Raw genomic sequence first — 19,434 nt, 5'->3', positions numbered from 1 at the left:
GTGACCAGGAATAACGGTCACAAGCTGGCAGAGAGTACATTCAGACTAGACATCAGGAGGCGCTACTTCACTGTCAGGGTGGCTAGGATCTAGAAACAACTTCCAAGCAAAGTGGTGCTGGCTCCTCCCCTGGGGGTCTTTAAGACAAGGCTTGACAATCACCTTGCTGGGGTCGTTTGACCCCAGTACTCTTTTCTGCCCATGGCAGGGGGTTGGACTTGATGATCTGCTCAGGTCCCTTCTGACCCTACTAACTATGAAACTATTAAACTATGAAACATCTGTTCACCAGGGCACCCCAAGGGAAGACAAAGTCTAACCGTCACAAACTGCTGGAAGACCATTTTAGACTGGACATGAGGAAAAACTTCTTTACTGTCCAAGTCTCCAGAGTCTGAAATAGACTCCCCCCAGAAGTGGTGCAAGCACCTACGCTAGATACCTTTCAGAAACTCCTGGATGCTCACTTTGCTAGGATCATCTGACCCCAGCTAACTTCCTGCCCTTTGGGCAGGGGGCTGGACCCGATGATCTTGCAAGGTCCCTTCTAGCCATAACATCCAAATCTATGAAATTTCAGTGTCCCAATGACGGTAGGTGATTGCACAAGCCAAGTGTGAGGCCACTATGGAAAGTGATGTACTTTGAATGGGAGGGATGGAAACTGCTGTTTAGGTTGAAAGATAAAAATGAACACCCTAGTTAAGTTAATGCTAACAAGAGCTGAGGTATTCCTATTTAACAGATACTTTCCAGCATTTTTGCCTAAAGAGCAACATATCCTTTTTCACATTAAAGGGGATGACATTTTCTTTTAAAATACCAAGATTAAGCATCAAGAATAACATGCATTAGTCATTCTACTTTTCTATTGCAAATGGAAAAGCAACTACCTCACCATAGTATTCCTTTCCATAAACATGTAAGCACTACTCTGGAATTACTCTAACCCTCCTTTGCAAGACTTTTAGCCCATGAAACATGGATGCTTTTTAAACTCATTATCAGATCCTCTGCGTTTTGCATTCTTCAGCAACTCTGGGTTGAGTTACAAGTTGCAATATGGGAAACGTGAAAAACGTGGGTTTCAAAAAGTGCCCATGGACTAATCCCCTCCTTCATGCAATGGAAGGAATTTCCAATATGAATTGCCTTTCATTGACGACTTCTCTCATTCAAAAGCAGGGGTCAAAGTTTCATTAGGAGTGCAACATTCCACACATTGCCTATAGATTTTTCTTCAAGTTCTCACACTCCCAGATGATGGGAGAATAATGTTAGTTTATATTCAGCTAAGTTTAACAAATCAAAGACAATGCATTGTGTTTCCAGTTGAAACCAGGAAAGAGTTTCAAACCCATCAAAACTACTTCTGTTCAAAATTATCTCCACATATCGCTTCACATGGGCATATAAGACTAAGTGGAACAACGACTGAATGGACTAGGCTTCTTTGTTTAGTTGGAATATCTTGGTTTTGGCATTATTGTGAAGAAAGCCACACTGACTTTTATTAAAAGCCAAGCTTTGGGAATCTGCTAGAATTGCAGTTTGTTACCACCTATTAGATTTAGTGGGAACAAAATCAGGTCCTACGGAAGAAATCTGGTTTAAGGAACCTGTGTTCATCTACGAAAAATCTTTCTTCTTGTACAGTATATGTTTATTAAAAATTCCTTGTATTTGTTTTTGACGTTTATCCAAGGCCCTCAAATGACTTTCTCTCAATTATCAAGTCCTGGGTCTTCCACCTATGAAGAGGCAGAAGACCCAGGAAAAAATGCAGTAGGCATATAATCAAAGGAAATAAGAACAATCTCTCTGCTACAGACTCCCCCTGTTATTCTCTGCTGTGTTCCTTGGGTCTTGACAGTCCAATATGTTGGTGTCATCTGCCCCTGAATCTTCTTAAACATAACCTCCCCATGCATCTTTGATATGATACCACATCATTGTCTTCATGCATTAAGACAGACAGTGTTTTGTTATCATAGTGACATATTTGTGATATCATCTTCATTGGCTTCTAATGACAATTTTCCATGTGTTCTTGAATGAAAATTTGTTCTCCACTGAGCTACAATGGCAGAGCTTCATGACATTTAGCAAATATGCTGTCAGGGGTAAGTGGAGGTGTGGAATTGGTTGTTACAGACATCAATATTTCTTATTATTTTTTATTTCAAATAGCAAGGAGGCCTTGACCACAAGAAAAAAACCTCAACCCACTACAAAGCCATTCTTCAGCTATAATTTTGCAAAGACAAGTGCTTTGAAGGTATGTAAAACTAAAGCCATGATCTGTACAAAAGAGACAGCTTAATGCTTTGCAAATGTGTGTATTTTGGCCTTACACACTTGTTTGCTAAGTTTTAGCCTGATACAATTTGAAGCAGCTGGAACATTTAAACTCTGTGGTGTGACTGCCCCTGCTCTAATCATAGTTTTCAGCACCATGATCTTTCTGAGCACCGCAGAACTTCCTTCCCCCTTTCATCTAGCAGTCATTGCCAGAAGCCACAATCCCCTTGCATCTCTGTAGTTGTCACATTACTCACTATTATGATGAAACTTGTCTTCTGATTCCTAATCTCTGATTCTGCTAGGACTCAGCCTTCATAGAAGATGTTCATTGCAAGTGAAAGAGGAGAGGGTGTGGAAACAGCCTAGATTACTCTTTTGCCATCATGAGGATGGCAGAGGGGAAGGCTCTTCCTTTTATTCATGTGCTGCAGCTCCTCTGAAATAACCTTGCAGCACTTTGGCTGGAGTATATACTTAATTCTTATTATGATGAATAACCATCCCCTCGCAGGGTGATGTCAACATTCCTCTGTGCCACAGCTAATAGCATCCAGTGTATCCTGCTTTCTACTGCTTGAGCCAGAGATTGCTGTGATTCTGTAGCAAAGCAGGATGTGGCCCATTAAAATGAAACTCTACCTCCCAGGCCAATAGTGTGCAGCCAAGCTGTTTGCCAGCCTTTTGAAAAAAGAGAATGAGAGAGAATAAACGAACACCCGGCCTCAGATAAACGTGTATGGCATATTTAAGGCCTGCACATTTAAGGCCCAAAATATGATGTGATAGGGAGTTAATAATGCACTGAAGCCAGAGCCACCGTAATCAAGTGCTGTGCTGAATAAAGTGAACAAGCTGCTGTGGAATTACTATCTCTATGTGCCGCTATTCTCATCAAGCCAACTCCTGCAGTGACTCTCCAGGACCCCTTGAGATTTTGTGTTGCAATGATCTGTTGTCTCCTGCTATGAGATCTCAAGAGGGAATAAGCCCAGCTACCAAATACAATATATCACACATTTATTTTAGTTTTCTCCTTCCATTTAAACTGGCAATTTGCTCACTGCGATTCAAATACCAGCCTAAGATGTCATTTGCAGGATGGATTTGCTCTTTCCTTATCTGGAGTTAAGCCAATGTGTTGTAACACCCTGCCACTGTACTAAAAGAACTCTTTTGATATCCCCTACAAATCTGTATAGAGGCTTTGTCCTCCTATTTTGTAGTCAGACCTGTGTCACGGTACTTTGAAGCAAGGTAGAAATATGCCTTGCTTGCATAAATCATTCAGCAGTCCAAGGATGAAAACAATATTACTCCAACATATCTAGATAAGGATCCTTGCTTTTCACCCTGGACTGATTAAAAGTACATTAAAGACATTGGAAAGACTCCTGTTGATTTCAGTGGGGTCTGGATTTAACCTTGTGAATTCAGTGGAAATTTGTCTTACTAGACTCTATCTGCAGACTTAACATCGGTAACAGGAATATTTTCCTGCTAGATGTCATCAATTCTCTGGATCGTTTTGAAACATATTAGAAAGGTTCCTAGTGGAGAAGATACCTGGATGAAATGGGGTATGCAAGTCCACAAATGTCCCATTTGGAAGTCAGTACAAATGTACTGAGGCTGTGATCTCAGCTGAGTCCATGCTTAGAAGGCTAGCACTACAATACCTCTCAGTGCACAAGAAATCATTGCACAATTCCTGTCTTTTCCTTAGCAAAATAGTCTTTCTTACAAAATGTTTTAGACATGGCTCAGGTCCCACTGGCTCTCTGTAGCAAGGAGAAACTTCCACAAATCTTCTAAATGCATGAACTTACTCAGAAATTACTTCAGATGAGAAGAAAAAAAAAGAACAAAGCTAAACTAGGGCAAATGTTGACTTTTTAATGAAAGAAGGCAGGCAGCTTTGTTTGTATGAATCCATTTGTTCTTAAAAGAAAACAAACAAAAAGTTGAATCCCACCAAGCCTACCATACAGAAGTAAAGGATTTATATAAGAAGTATGAAAATAAAGATGGTTATGTTAGCAACTGAATAAATAATATGGTCCATAGTTAAGATGGTGGTTCCTAACCAAATTAATAGTTCTTTCAAGGAAAATTAATCCTTTAACATAGAGTCTTGAAAAGTCACTGTCTCATAGAAAGTAAACTGTTGGGTAGTTTGTAATGTAGAACTTCTATAGAGAATTAATTCAGTAGCAAAAGAAATGAAATAGTAAACTCACAAATTTGTTGGAAAGAATTATATCCAATGTAGAAAAGCTACAGATGGGAGTATGACCTAATTCCATTTATACTACAATGCCTATAAAATGGACATGGTATAAATGGAACTGTAAAATGGACATGGTATAAATGAAAACCTGGTCTAAAATCTTTACCAGAGCTTACCCCAGCCAGAGAGTGCTTGCAGACACATTAGTGAAGAATTTAGGTCATTGAGATTTCTTTGAAAAAAAGAGTTAATGGCACCCTTTGTCTTGCAGGTAAAAGGAATCAGCTTCCAGTCACTCCAGTATAGCTGTCCCAGAGGCATCAGCACCATTCCCAGTGAGGCTGGTGATTGATGTTTGTGGTCACTACTTGCTAGGAGGGAAAGCAAGGCAATTCTTAGTGACAGAACAAAGGATTTGGTTGGTCAGTGTTGTATAAAACACCTAGGGTCACATACAGCCCTGGTGCAACTAGGCACACATCCTATTCTTCAAATTAGCAAAAACTATTTTTAGTTTAAACTGCTCTCTGGAATTAATCAAGGCCTATTACTGCTGTTATTGTTACTTGTGTTGGTCCCTGGCTGCATCAAATACCTGGAGCCCCGACCCTCTTCCATCCTTCTTTAAAAGGAAACCTTTTCCTAATTCTGTTGAGTTCCAGCTTACCTGGGAATCAGATCTTGACCAGACAGTTTTACTCCATTAGGCACGTATGAAGGCAAAATACCTCGGATACATTAGCAGCCCAGTCTCTCTACTGGGTCTTTTGGCCACTGAGAAAGAGGCACAAATCTGGTGCTTCCCAAAACAATCTGGCAGTGAGGGAGAGCCTTCTTTGCAGCTCCCAAGTGCAATCAGTAGCATGCTGAAAGCAAAGCCCCCAAACCTTCTATCATGGACAAGGGGAGGCTAAGAGCTGTTGCTCTGAGATGTAGAAGGGTGCTCCTGGCAAGGAAAATGGGTTACAGGCCCTCCCCTCAGGTACCTGGGAGCCTGAGGGTGCTTTTGCCTGTTGTTTTATTCAGTCAATCTGCAAAGAACCCCTCTTCCCCACCTTGTTCGCAAAGCCAATAAAGCTGCGTACTTAAGAGGAGAGGAAGAGGAAAGGGGAAAAACAGTCCTTAAAGGAGTCCCATGGATTTCTTTCTCCTGTTAGTCTGGGCAAAGCTTCTCCATCTCTGATAGCAGGGGCTGAGTTTGGTGTGGGGCCTTCTTGTAGAATAAAAGCATGGGGATGGAAAAAGGAGCCAACACATGCACAGCAAGGGAAAATAAAGATGTGCTTTTGTGATGGCTAATGCAAGCCTGACGGATACTGGGGTTTTCTTTCGTTATATCTACTTGGCTTTTTCCATTATATAGTTAGGATTTGTCTATCTGATTTTTCCTGGCAAATTTTGTGGATACCTTCAGAACTGGTACCAAAAAGAAACCAGGAAACTTAACAAGTAGAGGCGGAAAGATGTGGTTTGGTTTGGCTTCATTTGGTTCTTCAGAATCTTTAAAATCCCTTGTTTTCTATTTTTGCTAACAGTTATATTGTTTTTAAAACATGCTGTTAAAGATTTAAGATCCCCTCTCTCTCCAATTACTGGCTAAGAAGCATTCCCATTAACCTTAGAGGTCTCCAACACGGCCACAGAAAAAAACAGGGACGAGCAGATGTGTTATTTCTAAATGAAGAAACAAACAAAAGAAAAAGGAAAAATGAACAAAGGGGAAAACTACTGATAAGGTGGAGGAAAGAGACATTTCAGGCCTTCATACATCATAAATAATTAAAAAGGTCAGAAACTTTTAAAATTTCCTCTTCAAGTTGTCTTTGAGATATTGCCTATTCAAGAAACATGAGCTGCCAAGAAAGCCTGCCTTATTCCAAAATACAAACTTCCCAGAGAGTGAAACCCTCCTTTCTCCAGTATTAGCTTTGTCCAAGGCAGGGGGAAAAATCTGGTTGGCAAGGTTCTTTGGTTAGATGTGATATCTTTTATTAGACCAATGGAGTTGTCGCTGTTGAGATTAGCTTCTTTTTTCTTGATGTTGTGAAGTTTCCACTGCAAACAGCAACACTTGGTATCTTCTATGTTGCTGAGTTTTTGGTAGTAGCCATGTTGGTCTAAGGACATAGGCAGGCTAAGTTGGAATGTGGAATTCCACTATCTTGTTGGAATGTGTCTCCATTACAATGTTCACCACAGGCTTTTCCTCCAATCTTAGCATAAGTGTTCCATCGCCACGCTGGAGAAGACCAGCATTTTTAAAAATAAGCTTTCTGATAGTGCAATAGTTCAGAGCTGGAGGCAGGAAACTAACAACAGCTTTTATGTAAAGTGCTATATGCAATTTCTTGATTATAACCACTGGTTGCAGTCAAAATCATCACCCTTATCATCACAGACTTCTCATTTCCACTTGATAAGAATGATCAATTGAAAGTGCAAGAATGTATTGACAAATCTGAGCAGTTAAGGAAAGAACTGAAGACAAGCTGGGGTAAGAGGAGCATATACATAATACCAATTGTTCATGGTGTGGTGGGATCCCATGATAGGGTGTGACAACAGCACTGCAGAACAGAATTTGGCTTTGTTATAAGACCATAAGTCCTTCAGAAAGCAACATGGATGGGCCCCATCAAAACAGTGTGGAAGCTAGTAACATTCTGAACTCCCTGATGCTTTGTTCTAAATTAGGTTTGTTTTAATAGACGTGTCCATGTCTCCTCCCACTCTCAAGTTCCTTGGGGGTTTGAAATATAGTAACAGTAATAGTAATTGTCTATGTTCTTAGTTTTACCCAATGTCCTTAAGTAGAGATTGGTGCCTCACTGTTATCGACATCAAATGAACAAACAACATAAAGTTGTGTCCTCTTTCATTCTGCCACAAGAAGTTCATAGTTAAGGCTCTAGACAATACATAACAAGTGACTAAACACATGGAAGCAGTGAGGGAGGAGGATCACATAACAGTAGAGAGAAGTGTGTTTGAATAAATCAGCAGTCAGAGCAGTGCTGCTTGTCAGAAGAAGTCACCTGCTAAACAATGCGAGATGTCAGTGATTTGTAGGCATCGTGACAAAGGGAGGTTGAATTACCACTTATAAATGTTGCACTTGTTGAAACCAATAGCAAAGTTGTACAACCTGTTTTTCCCTGAATAGCTGGCTCTTATGATAATTAAAATGAGGTGGCATCTAACATGATGGAGTCCTTTCACAAATAGAAATCCACCCCAAAGATTTGACTTCAACCAGGACTATATCTTGGATCAGAGTTGTCCAACTTCTTTGTGGTTGGGGGGGCTGCACACCTCAGCTAAGTATGGACAGTCAAAAAGCCTGAAGCTGATTTGATTCAATCGTCACAAAGTAAGTTGCATAGGCTGAACTGATAGGCAAGTGAACTGACATTCATTTTTGAATGTTCATTGTTCATTTTCATTCTGAAAATGCAGCTACATGCCTGCAGTGGCTCAGGCCAGAGGCCACTAGAGCTTGCCTCCCTGCTCAGCTGGAACAGACAGCTTGGACCAAGGTTAGCCCACCCACCCTGTGAGTGGGGCTTGTGGGGGAGATGCAAAGCATCCTGGGACACTGAGTTAACTTGAATCTGGAGGGGATCTGGGACAAATTCAAAAAAACAATTTAACCTAAATCAGTTAAGTCTCATACTACATCCATCCAGGTTTATCTTAACTGGTTGTAATCACCTGTGTCATTCACTGGTGCATTTGGTACGTATGGGTTTTTTCTGGCTTTGCCATTGCCTGGGGAGAGGACAGGTTGTTGCTAGGATAGACTCCAGAAGGTCCTCAGGGGTTCTCGTTTGCCATGTCTTGCTGGAATAAATTTGTTTAGTTGAGAGGAAGATGGTCTGTCCTGCCTTTCCTAGTACCTTCCTTCAATCTTCCTGTCCGTCTTCCCATTTGGGGCTCCGCCTTCCCTACACCGCACCTAATGCCAACCATGGATGTTGTTTCCCAGTCTCCCAAATCTGTTTTGGTATAGGTTCTTATACTTTGGTCTGTTGGGTCATATTAGTTGGATTCGGATGTTGTCTCATCCAAGCTTCCTTAGGATGTATTGGGTCTTGCCTAGATTCCTTTCAGACCCCGAGTTACTTTGCTCCCCAGTGTCTCTCTCCCCCTCTTTGGTCTGTACTTGCCGCAGTTCAGACATCCATCTCCCCTTTTCTCCTCAGGTCCCCGCTTGGTCCAATCTTGTCCAGAGATGTCTGGAGTCTACCACATCATTTCAGGTAACTCTGTCAGCCCTCCTGTGCTCAACTGGTTTTTAGAGGCCCCTTCCTGGGGCAGCCACCATGTTTCCTCAATGAGGCTCTGCTCTGCTCCGGGCCTCTCTGGGCCCGCTGGGGAACCCACTTCCAGTCTGCCCCGTTTGCTCTCTGCCAGGCTTTTTATCCCAGTTCCAAGGGGCCAGGAAGCAAATCAGTGCTGGCATGCTGCCATAAAATGCATCCATGCCAGCGTGGGAGCCCGGCTGCTCCCAAACCTGCTGTTCTTTTTTTTCCCTTTTCTTCTGCTGCAGGGTTTTTCCCTGCTGCAGCTCCACTTCCAGTTCACTCCCAGTGCAGCACAGTGTGGCATCCCGCCATCTCCATTCACTCCCCGCTCCAGGTAACTTTATCATTGTGGCCTTGGTTTTGGCAATTTTGATGGTGGTTTATGTGCACTGAACTTCTGTTGTGTTACAGATCTGAACTGATTTCCAATCACTTAGAATGGTTTATGTGTAACTTCTGTCCCTAGCCCTCATGGCCCATATGCTACAGAGTTGGACTCCTGGGATCCCCCCTCCTATCACACAGGCAGCACTGGTGGCACACATCTCCCCACCCACTAGTATGCATGCAGCACGCAAGACCCGCTTCCCCCCATCCCCACTCTCTGCCATGCAAGCTTCACACATGGTGTACACTCCCCCCAACCCCCTTCTCACACCTTACCTCTTGGCATGGCAGTGGGAAAAGCGGCTGCCAGTTGGACAGCTCTGCTTTGGATTATCTATTTTTAATGTGCAAAATTTGATCTTTTCAGAAGAGATTATCCGTAGACAAACAAAAACTGCAATATACATGGCCAGAGTGTACAGACAGATTATAGTCATAGACAAAAAATGGTTTTTTGACTGCTTTTTTTCAGCACTATTTGAAAATGTAGCCTTACTGCAGTCCCTCTTGTGAAAATGCATGCAGTTAGTCTCAACACTTTCTGCCTAATTCCTCTGGTATTTTATATACTTGTTTTGGACTGTGGTTTTCTGTATGCAGGGGCAAATCTAGAGGGGGGGCAGTAGCGTGGCCATGCCCACTCACCCTTTCTGACCACGCTGCAGAAGCAGCATCCAGGGTTCTTTAAGTCCCCCAAGCAAGTAAGAATTTCCCTCATCCTTTCCCCTCCATGCTCATTGCACATCTGATCCCCTTCCCTCTCCTGCCCCCTCACCTCCCTCCCACTGCTGCTGCTGTCCCCACTGTTCCTGGGGTAAGAGGAGCTTCAGAACCTCTCCTGCCAGTTCCAGCTGGGTTGCACAGGGGCCAGGCTTAGCCAATGACAGTGGGCACTTCACCTTCCCTGACTGGTTTCCTCAGGTGTTCCCCACTAGCCTGGGAGCAGGGAGAAGGAACCTGCAATAACCCCTTCCTAAAGTCCTGGATGCATTTATACTGTGTTTTCATTGCCCAAGTGTGCAATATTTGACAGTTTTCTCTGACTAAGGACTTAAATGTTTAATCCCTGTAATGCATGACTGTGTACCAGAATATTTTACCCCAAACAAATTCATCTTGACAGATTGTAAGGATGGATGTTAAATCTGGAAACTTTGTTGCAATGTATATACAACTGATTTTACACACACCAAAAATATTAGGTGTGCCTTCATCTGCAGGGACAGATAACACGTATCTACACATGTGCATGCATTTCCACATGTGCACACATGTGTAGGGTTAGAATATATGTTGTGCATTTTGCAGGAGGAGGAAATGGCAAACGTGACACACAAAATCAATCATAAGGTTCTGAATAAACACCTCAGCATGAAAAGGACACATGGGATTCATGCTGGAATGCATATGATAAAAATATGAATACCATTAACTAGGTGAAGTCAACAATAGTACAGGCGACCCTTATCATTCATGGGGGATATGTTCTCGTATGCCCCAAGAATGGCAAAATCCACGAATAAAGCACTGTGTTCATGAACGCAGTCTGCATTCATGAACGCAGTGTCCCTAGCAGCTGGGGGGGCACATCTCCGGCAGCAACAGTGGGAGTGCAGTGGCAGAAGCCCGGCACCGGTGGCGGGAGCCTGGCGACAGCAAGTGTGGAGCTCCCAAGGAGCTCCTGTAAGTGTATAAAGTGTATTATAATGCGGATTCAACAGTCTCGAATATTAGAAATCGTGAATGCCAACCCCACAAATAGCTGGGGTTTCCTGTATGTGTAAAATTAAATTGAAAATATTAAGAATATTTATTAGTAAAAGCAATGAATATAAAATAAAATAAAAACATAACAAGTCAAAATAGAAAGCAGACTTTTCAGTTGACCCACAATGAATCCTTTCCCAAATGATCATTTTGCTGCAAGTTTTGAAATGAAGTGTTTAGTTGTGATTCAAAATAGAACTCATTTCAATATATTAGAATTCCCTGTGAAATTAAAATTGTGGTTCCTCAGCAGAAGTAATAGAGAGACAGATTAACATAAACCCTACTCTGGAATTAATTTCTTCGGCAGATCAATCACAGACCAATGCTGAGCATGTTGCAAAACTCCTCATTTTTTGAGGCTCCTGCTGAAGGGTGCAATAAATAGGACAGTGTCAATGAATCTGAGGCACTATCTACCAGTGTAAGCACAGTAATCCTTATTTCCCATGGCACCAAAGCCCATTAATACCTTTTTGACAGTGTAAAAGGGATATGAAGTGGTGTAGACACCATTCACTTTCATTTTCAGCTCTTCTTTACACTGCCAGAGAAGTAAAGAGGCCTTTATGCAAGTGAGAATCTGTGCTGGTGCATTACATTAATAGATGTACCTGTGTCCCAGGATGTGAAATGAGCACATTTATATAATTAAATAAATACAAACTCAGTCAAGGCAAGGACACATTAACATTTTCGTTTCAAATGGGCCAAAGAGTTATGTACCGGTAATTGCCCAGTTGCTGTTATTAGCACTTTGAGGACACAGGATGCAGGATGTAATGATGCTCAGGAAGTGCCTTTGACGTTACAGTAAGTTATGTACTCCCAACAGGATAGAAATGACCTCATACACTTTGATGGAAAAGCAGTTACAAGGCCAGACATATTGTGGAGGTGGCCAGTTGCATGATGGTCTCAAAGGGGAGGATCAAAAGTACAGTTGCACTTTTCCAAAATTCCCCTTGCTAGCACTCTCTCTCATTATTTGTATTTAAATAACAATAAAAGAACCCCTCATTGAGAGTTCCAGGTGTATAAGAATAGACTTATAAATGATAAAAGCTGAGCATGCAGCAGCCAAAAATAATCATATGTAAATAACTAATTAACTAGCCAAGGAGTTCAAGTGACAACATAGCACCAGGAATCGCTTCCAGGCTTCCCTGCAAACCTTGTAAAAACAAGAGTATCTTTTGAAATGTGCCTGGAAGGCCATCAGTTGGACCAAGAGAACAAGGAAATTAAACTCTGCCCCCCCCTTATTTGCATCCAGCACTTTTGTCCATGAACAGTCCTCCTGAAATCACCAGAAACCTTCATGAAGCAAGAAGCTACTCTATCAAAAAAAGAGTGGCAGAGTCACTGGTGTTGGCAAAGTTTGTGATCTTTGGGGAGGACCTCAAAAGAGAGTGGCACCACAGTGGGCAAGATGCTAATTAGAGAGGGGGTTAGAAAGTTGTGTTAGGTGTAGCATAAAGCAGAGGCAGGCAGAAGTATCATACAGAGCTGCCTTAGTTCTCTAATGAAGGTAGGAACCTAGAAAAGTCTACTGCGCAAGCCATGCATCAGCCAATATGTTTTCCCTAGATCACATTGCTTTTTATAAGCGAGATTTTCCAAAATCCAGAGAATTTCTATTTTCTTTGCCTTTTTTTACTCCGTTCTCTTCTCATGTGCTGGGCAGCAACCATCCTTCGGGTAGAAGAAAATGGGATGTATCTCTCTTCACAATCAGTTTGTGCTGTTCCATAGGTCTGCTAGTGAGAGTATTTGACAAAGATACATTAGGGCTGTGTGAAATTTCAACGCGCGTTTCATTTCAAAGCTGTTTCGATGCGTCTCGAGCTTCAAACAGCAAATGAAAATGAAACGAAAGGCTTGAAATGTTTCACATTTGGAAGCTGGGCTTGCTTGCACCTAAACAGAAACTAAGGAGAGGGAGGGGGAAGAACTGCTCTGATATTGACATCTAGCTCCTGGTTCAATTCCCCAGCTCTCCGATTACTTCCCCCAGCTCTCTGTTCATTTCCCCAGCTCTTCCCAGGGGCGCGGGCCCCTGATCTGCACCCGGGGTTTCAGCAGCCTGCTGCTGCAGGCTGGGGCCAGCAGCAGCCTGCGCTGAGTGCCAGGAAGACTGTGGTGCTGCCGCTGGCTCCAACCTGCAGTGGCAGCCTGCTGAAACCCAGTGCACAGATCTGGGGGCCTAGGCCCTCTGGGAAGAGCTGGGGAAATGATTGGAGAGCTGGGGGAAGCAATCAGGGTGCTGGGGGAATCAAACCAGGAGCTGGGGAAATGTTCAGGTCCCTGAACATACCTCCAGTTCAGTTCCCCAGCTCTCTGATTTTCCCCCAGCTCTCTGATTGCTTCCCCCAGCTCTTCTCAGGGGGTGCAGGCCCCCAGATGATGCCTGATGACAGCAGGCTGCCACTGCCACCTGAGGATGGCAGCGGCTCTGGGCTATTTCCCCAGCCAGCAGCAACAGCTTGCTGAAACCCCGCACACAGATCTTGGGGTCTGCATCCCCCGGAAGGGCTGTGCCAGACTCCCCTCAGGGGGCACGGACCCCTGGATCTGCGTGTGGGATGACAGCAGGCTGCCACTGCCGGCTGGGACGGGTGCTTAGTGCAGCCTGCCCCGAGCACCAGGAAGACTGGTGCTGCCACTGGCTCCACCCGGCAGCAGCAGCAGCATGCTGTCATCCCGCACGCAGATCCAGGAGCCCGCACTCCCCAGGAGGAGTCTGGCACAGCTCTGCAGCCCTCCTGGGGGGTGCAGGCCCCCAGATCTGCATGCAGGATGACAGCGTGCTGCCGCTGCCAGCAAGTGATACGAGTTTTCCTTTGAACAGTTTGAGGTGAAGTTTCCCACAAAACCCCATACCTATTTCCTTGAAACTTGGCAGACTTCCTGTCCTCAGAAGGACCTACCATCCCTGCAATTTTCATCCAAATCAGGCCAGAAATGACAAAGTTATAGCCATTTTTGTGATACCCCATTATAGCCTATGGGCAAAACGTCGAAATGCATCAAAACAGCGTTGAAACAGTGTCAAAACAGCAAAACAATTTCAGTTAAACTAAATGGAACAGTGTTTCAAAACAGCTAAATGAAACACTGTCCCTTCGAAATGGTGAACTGGAAGTCAAAACTAAACAGTGCTGTTTCACACAGCCCTATGATGCATGACCCTCTTTTCCCACCAGTAGTTAACTATACTGCCTCCACAATTGTCTCAGCCCCTCTTGGTCTGGGAACTTGTTCTGAAATTTGGATCCACACTCAGATCCCTGTTTAGTATTATGTTTCAGTGTCACACCACATGGTGCCAGCTAGTGTGAGTCCAGTAAAACCAGAAGTGTTACCTAGGAGAGCAAGGCCTAAAAGCAGTGTCCTAAAGGACCCTTCACCAGGCCAAAGCAAAGAAGAAATTATCTGAACTATTAATTCAGACAAAGATGGATCCAGATCATGTGCAATGACATGATTACACCCCCCTTTTGAGACCAGACCAGAGAAGCAGCACTTCTTTAAGTCCCCAAAACAGGTAAGAACTCCTTCCCTTCTTCCCCCTCATTGTCCAGTGGACATCCCCTCCTCCCCTCCATTTGCTCCCTCCCTCACCCATCATTGCCACTGCCCCCACTATCCCTGGTTGCCCAGGGGCAGGGGAACTCCAGAGCTGCTCCTGCCCCACTCCAGCTGGGCTGCATAAGGACCCAGCCTCAGCTGGGGGCAGAAGTGGTAGTGATAGATGGGTTCCTCCTCCCTGCTTGATCCCCTGCTGGAAGTTCCCAACCAGCCTGGGAATCAGCTCAGCAGTGGGGAGGACCCACCTGCTGCTGCTTTCACTGTCCTGGACTGAGCCCAGCTCCCTGCACCGCCCAGGTGGAGCAGAACAGGAGCTCCCCCACCACCCTCAGGGCAGCTCAAGACAGTAGCAGTGGCAGGCAGGGGAGGGGGAAATTGGATGGGGGTGCTGAGAACAGGGGTGATGGGGAACGGAGATTCTTACCCAATTTAGGGCCTTAAAACAAAGTCCCCAGCTCCTGTTGTTATGATATGTTCTGCCTATCCCAGTCAGGGGAAGAGGGGGAGCTAGGAGCAAGGGTGCAGCCACCCCTGCACTACTTGTCCCTTCTTCCACACATCCCTTTACAAAATCCTAGATGCATCCATTCAAATACAATTTCATAGAGAATTTAGGTAGGCAAAATGTAGGTTTCACCTTCAACAAATAAAGAGCTCTTTAACACTGTTAGGGCATTGGTTCAATGTTATTTATTTCTCAGTAGTAGCCAAAACGTGGTAGGTGCTGTGCAAATATAGAAAGCAGGGTAGATTTGCACTTTATAAACTAAGCAAAGTAGATGCATGGCATGAGCTTTCATGAGCTGAAGCTCACTTCATCAGAAGCTGTGAAAGGACATGCACCAAGCTGTGTATAAGAAATGTTTAATAAAAAGGCAGAAAGGAAGGGAAGAGCAGAAAGTGGAGAGGGAGACAGTGCAGGGAGACACAAACATGCAAGTAATAAACCCACAGAAGAACAAAGGAATCACAAAAGCTATTCCAGGTAATGGGAAAAGAAGCTCTAGTCCCTGTTTGAACCACACTTAACTTAATCAAATCTGTGCATGTTTTCTTATTCTGCAATTTCCAATTCAAATAATTTGTAAAGGTGTACTTATTGCCTGAGGACAGCTACCCTCAGGCCAGTGGTAGACTGTCCAGGGTGGTTAAAATGTACTGCCACAGGCCTGCATGTCTTCCAGACACTGATACTTTTACTTTTTCCAGCAGCACCTGATGCTTATGGAAGGTGCTGTTTATTTCACCAAAACTACTCATAAGCATTGGTCAGTCCACACAAGGATATCAGAATCTGGCCCCTTGCATAATTAGGGACCTACCCAAATTGCAAGTGCATGGATTTCATGGAAATCACAAAATTGGGTGATCTCCACAAAATCCACAGGAGAAAAAAAACTTACTAAAAATAAAGTGCTGGCTCCCCAGTGGGAGCCAACAGTCCACCTGGCTGTGCAACCCGGCACTAATGGGGCTGCTGGCACAAAGCAAGCAGACAAAATAGCTGCTTCCCCCTCCCCCCCCCCACTGATTGGCCAAGAGGTCTGCTTGTCATATGACCAATCCCTGGCAAGGGGCAGGGCCTCATTACAGACAGCCCTTTTGACCAATCAGTAACAGTCAATGGGGCTACCAGCCTACTCAGTCGGTCAATACTGTGGGGTCGCCCACTACAATAAGCCCCTCTGACCCCACAATCCGCCTGTGAAATCTGCTGGTTGCCTCCTTGAGTTGGGTGGAGCTCTAGTTATAATTGCTCCTGTTGCCCTTTATCAGCCTCTTTTTCTATTTCAGTTACATAAGTTTCTTGTTCTGATGCTGTGACTCACTTTGGTTAGTACTTTACAAAGAGTCCTACTGAAATCATTCTTCTTCCCAGAGCTTGCACTGTTTCAAACTCTTGTTTGTTCTTTCTATAATACCATGCTCAGTTTAGGCACAATAGCCTGATTTCACTCTGATATTTCCTTAAAGAATCTAGTTTTCTACATCAAGTTATGCCGGTGTACTTTATTAAGCATGAATCAGAAATGCATAGCGCTGTAATGATGCGGGCAAACAGAGCAGCCATTATGTGCTTAGTGGTATGTACAGGATGATAGAATGTGTTTTATTGAGCAGGTGAGCATAGGAGGGGTCAAGGGACTGTAACTCTGAGCAAAGGCCAGCTGCAGAAAAGCAAGCAGTCAAAGGGAAGTTAGAGAGAGGAGCTACTGAGCTGCAGGCAGCTCCCTGGGGCCGGACAGCCCTGCAATAAGCTACAGGGGCACAGCTCTAAACAAGCAGGTAGATAAAGGATGCCTCTACACGTTCATTAATGTGCTTTTGCTACTGCACATTAAGTTTAGAACCTTTGAGTGCCTATAGACAAGCAGAGAGGCATGCTATGCCATACCCCAGCAAACCTGATTAATGGAGTTTACTGGAGAATGGCATGGCATGCTGGAGCTGGAGCTGGAACATGGCATGCTGGAGTTTGCTGGAGTATGGCAATCAAGTGGAATCAATTAATCGAGTCTGCTGGAGCATGGCAATTACTGTGCTCCAGCACCCTCCTGCACCTCACATATCAGCATCCCTGTGCTTCAAAATGCACTTCATCCAAAGTTCATTCAATAAGCATTAGATAAAGCACCCCCACCACAATTTTGAAGCATGGGGATGCTGATACATGAGACGCTCTCAGAGCCACTCTAATTAAAAGCACCCTCCTCACTTCCAAAGCACATGTACAAATGCCCTCTAATGTGACGTACTAACTATATGCGCATTAGGCAGCCTTAATGCACAGCAGCAAAAGGGCACACTTTTCTAGTGATGCTTAGTGCGCAGTAGCTTAATTTTACTGTGCATTAGTGTATCAGCATGGTTTTTGCCGTGACACTGTAATACACAGTGAAATCGGCTACTGCACATTGAAACTCATATGTAGATGTGACCAAAGAATAGGGGAAGGCCAGCAGAACAGACTGCATCAGATTTCACTCTCAGTAATGGGTTAAGCTAAAACCCCTGGGTCACTTAGGAGTCATGTAAACTGTAAAAGTAAAATGTCCAAATGGATAATAAGGCAATAATATAAACAGTACTTATCTCATTGACCTTAGTGTCCAGAAATTATCAGACTAGAAAAGCCAAATGTTTTATTAAACCCAAAGTCATCTTGCTTAATTTTAACTCTCCATCTTGGTTAAAGGAAAGTATCGTGCTTATGAAATATGTTATCCTAGAGCTTATGGGAGTACAGGTTAAACCTCAGGCTTTTCCACAAGTGTCATGCTCCAAGTTACGATTAAACTTTTCAACTTAGAAGATAAATATTAAAAAAAACCCATCCTTGGAGTTCCTGAGAGACAAGCCTGCATGTTTAGCTTACATAAATCAATACTGGGTATTGCTGCAGGGAGGGAGAGCTCTGAACAGAATGCAAGGTGCTCTGTGAAGCGTGCAACTTAGAAAATACTGCGTCAGGCCAGGAAGTGTGGGATGGAGTTTCAGTGAAAGACAGAAGGTGCGGGGGGAGGGGGAAGATTTATTTTCTTCTGTTTGTAGCAAATATATTACTCAAGAGTTTGAAACTATTGAAACAGACATGAACATACTTTTCTGCAATGATTTGGGCCATACTTTATAGTAAGGGTATATTTATCCATCATTTACATAGGGTTAAAAGATAAATAGAGGTTATAAATATGACTGATGTAATTGATAGGGCTACCATATTTCCAGTTCCAAAACAGAGGACACGTGTCAGAAGGGAACCTCACTCCCAACCCATAGCCCCCTGGTCTGCCAGTGCCCCGCACTCCTAGCCTGCAGCCTCCCGCACCCCTAGTGCCCCTCACTCCCCACCCACAGCCCCCACAGCCCTACCAGTGCCCCTGACTCCTGACCTGCAGCCTCCCTGCTTCCCCCAGCCCTGCCAGAGGGGGGCCTCCAGCTTCCCCAGTCCCAACCAGGCTGAAATGCAATGGCTGCAGCAGCTCCGGCTCATATGAGTGGCAGCGGAGTGAGTCTGGCCCCAGTGGAGGAAGGGATACCTGTAGCACCCCTCACCCCAGGCTGGGGCTCCTGTGCCATGCCAGGTGGCCTGGTTATGCCCCCCTAACAGCATCTCCTGGGTGCCTTGCCCCCACAAGCATGGGCACCAGTCCTCAGTGACACTAGCCAAGCCGTACAGCTCCCCACTGCCCCCCAAGGAGCCCCTTCACCTCCTTTCCCAGCTGGAGGGGTACGTGCTTCCCCCTGCCTCTGTGCCTGCCACAGCCCTCATGCCTAGATACCATTCCCCAGTGCTGGCAGGCATTTGCCCCCCTCACACACCCATCCTGAACAGTCCCCCAGCCCTGGCCCTCCACCCGCCTCTCCCCATAGTCTTACCTGCATCCAGTTTCCAGGGCTGCTTCCACCACCCTGCCCGGCTACATGCCGGCCTTGCACATCTGTGCATACAGAGTGTGTGATACCCCTGCCTCCAGTCGCCCTCCCCACCCTCCCACCAGCGGAGCAGAGCAAAATCCCAGACATTGGTTCAGATTTCAAACTCCCAACTGGATGGAGATTGGAGGACTGAAAAAAGGACATATCCAGGAAGACCCAGATGTATGGTAACCCTGGATATGAACAGTATGTGCCATAGATGGTAATAAACCCTTTAGTAGAAACAATGGGTCAAATCCAGGGTGCTCAACTCCCAGCCTGCAGGCCAAATCCAGCCCATGAAGATATGGCATTTGGCCCAAAGGACTCCCCACAGGTCACAAAATTTGGCAGTGTGGGAGTACTTGCAATTAGTACTGCCACCCCTCCCCTGCTGCCAAATTCCCAAGTTCCATGTGGCTGGGTCAGGACCAA

Source organism: Gavialis gangeticus, unplaced genomic scaffold (assembly GCF_001723915.1).
Source record: "Gavialis gangeticus isolate Ggan-Ray unplaced genomic scaffold, GavGan_comp1, whole genome shotgun sequence".
In the NCBI taxonomy this organism is placed as follows: domain Eukaryota; kingdom Metazoa; phylum Chordata; order Crocodylia; family Gavialidae; genus Gavialis; species Gavialis gangeticus.
The sequence above is the reverse complement of the archived record's forward strand: the minus strand, read 5'-3'. Positions refer to the sequence as shown.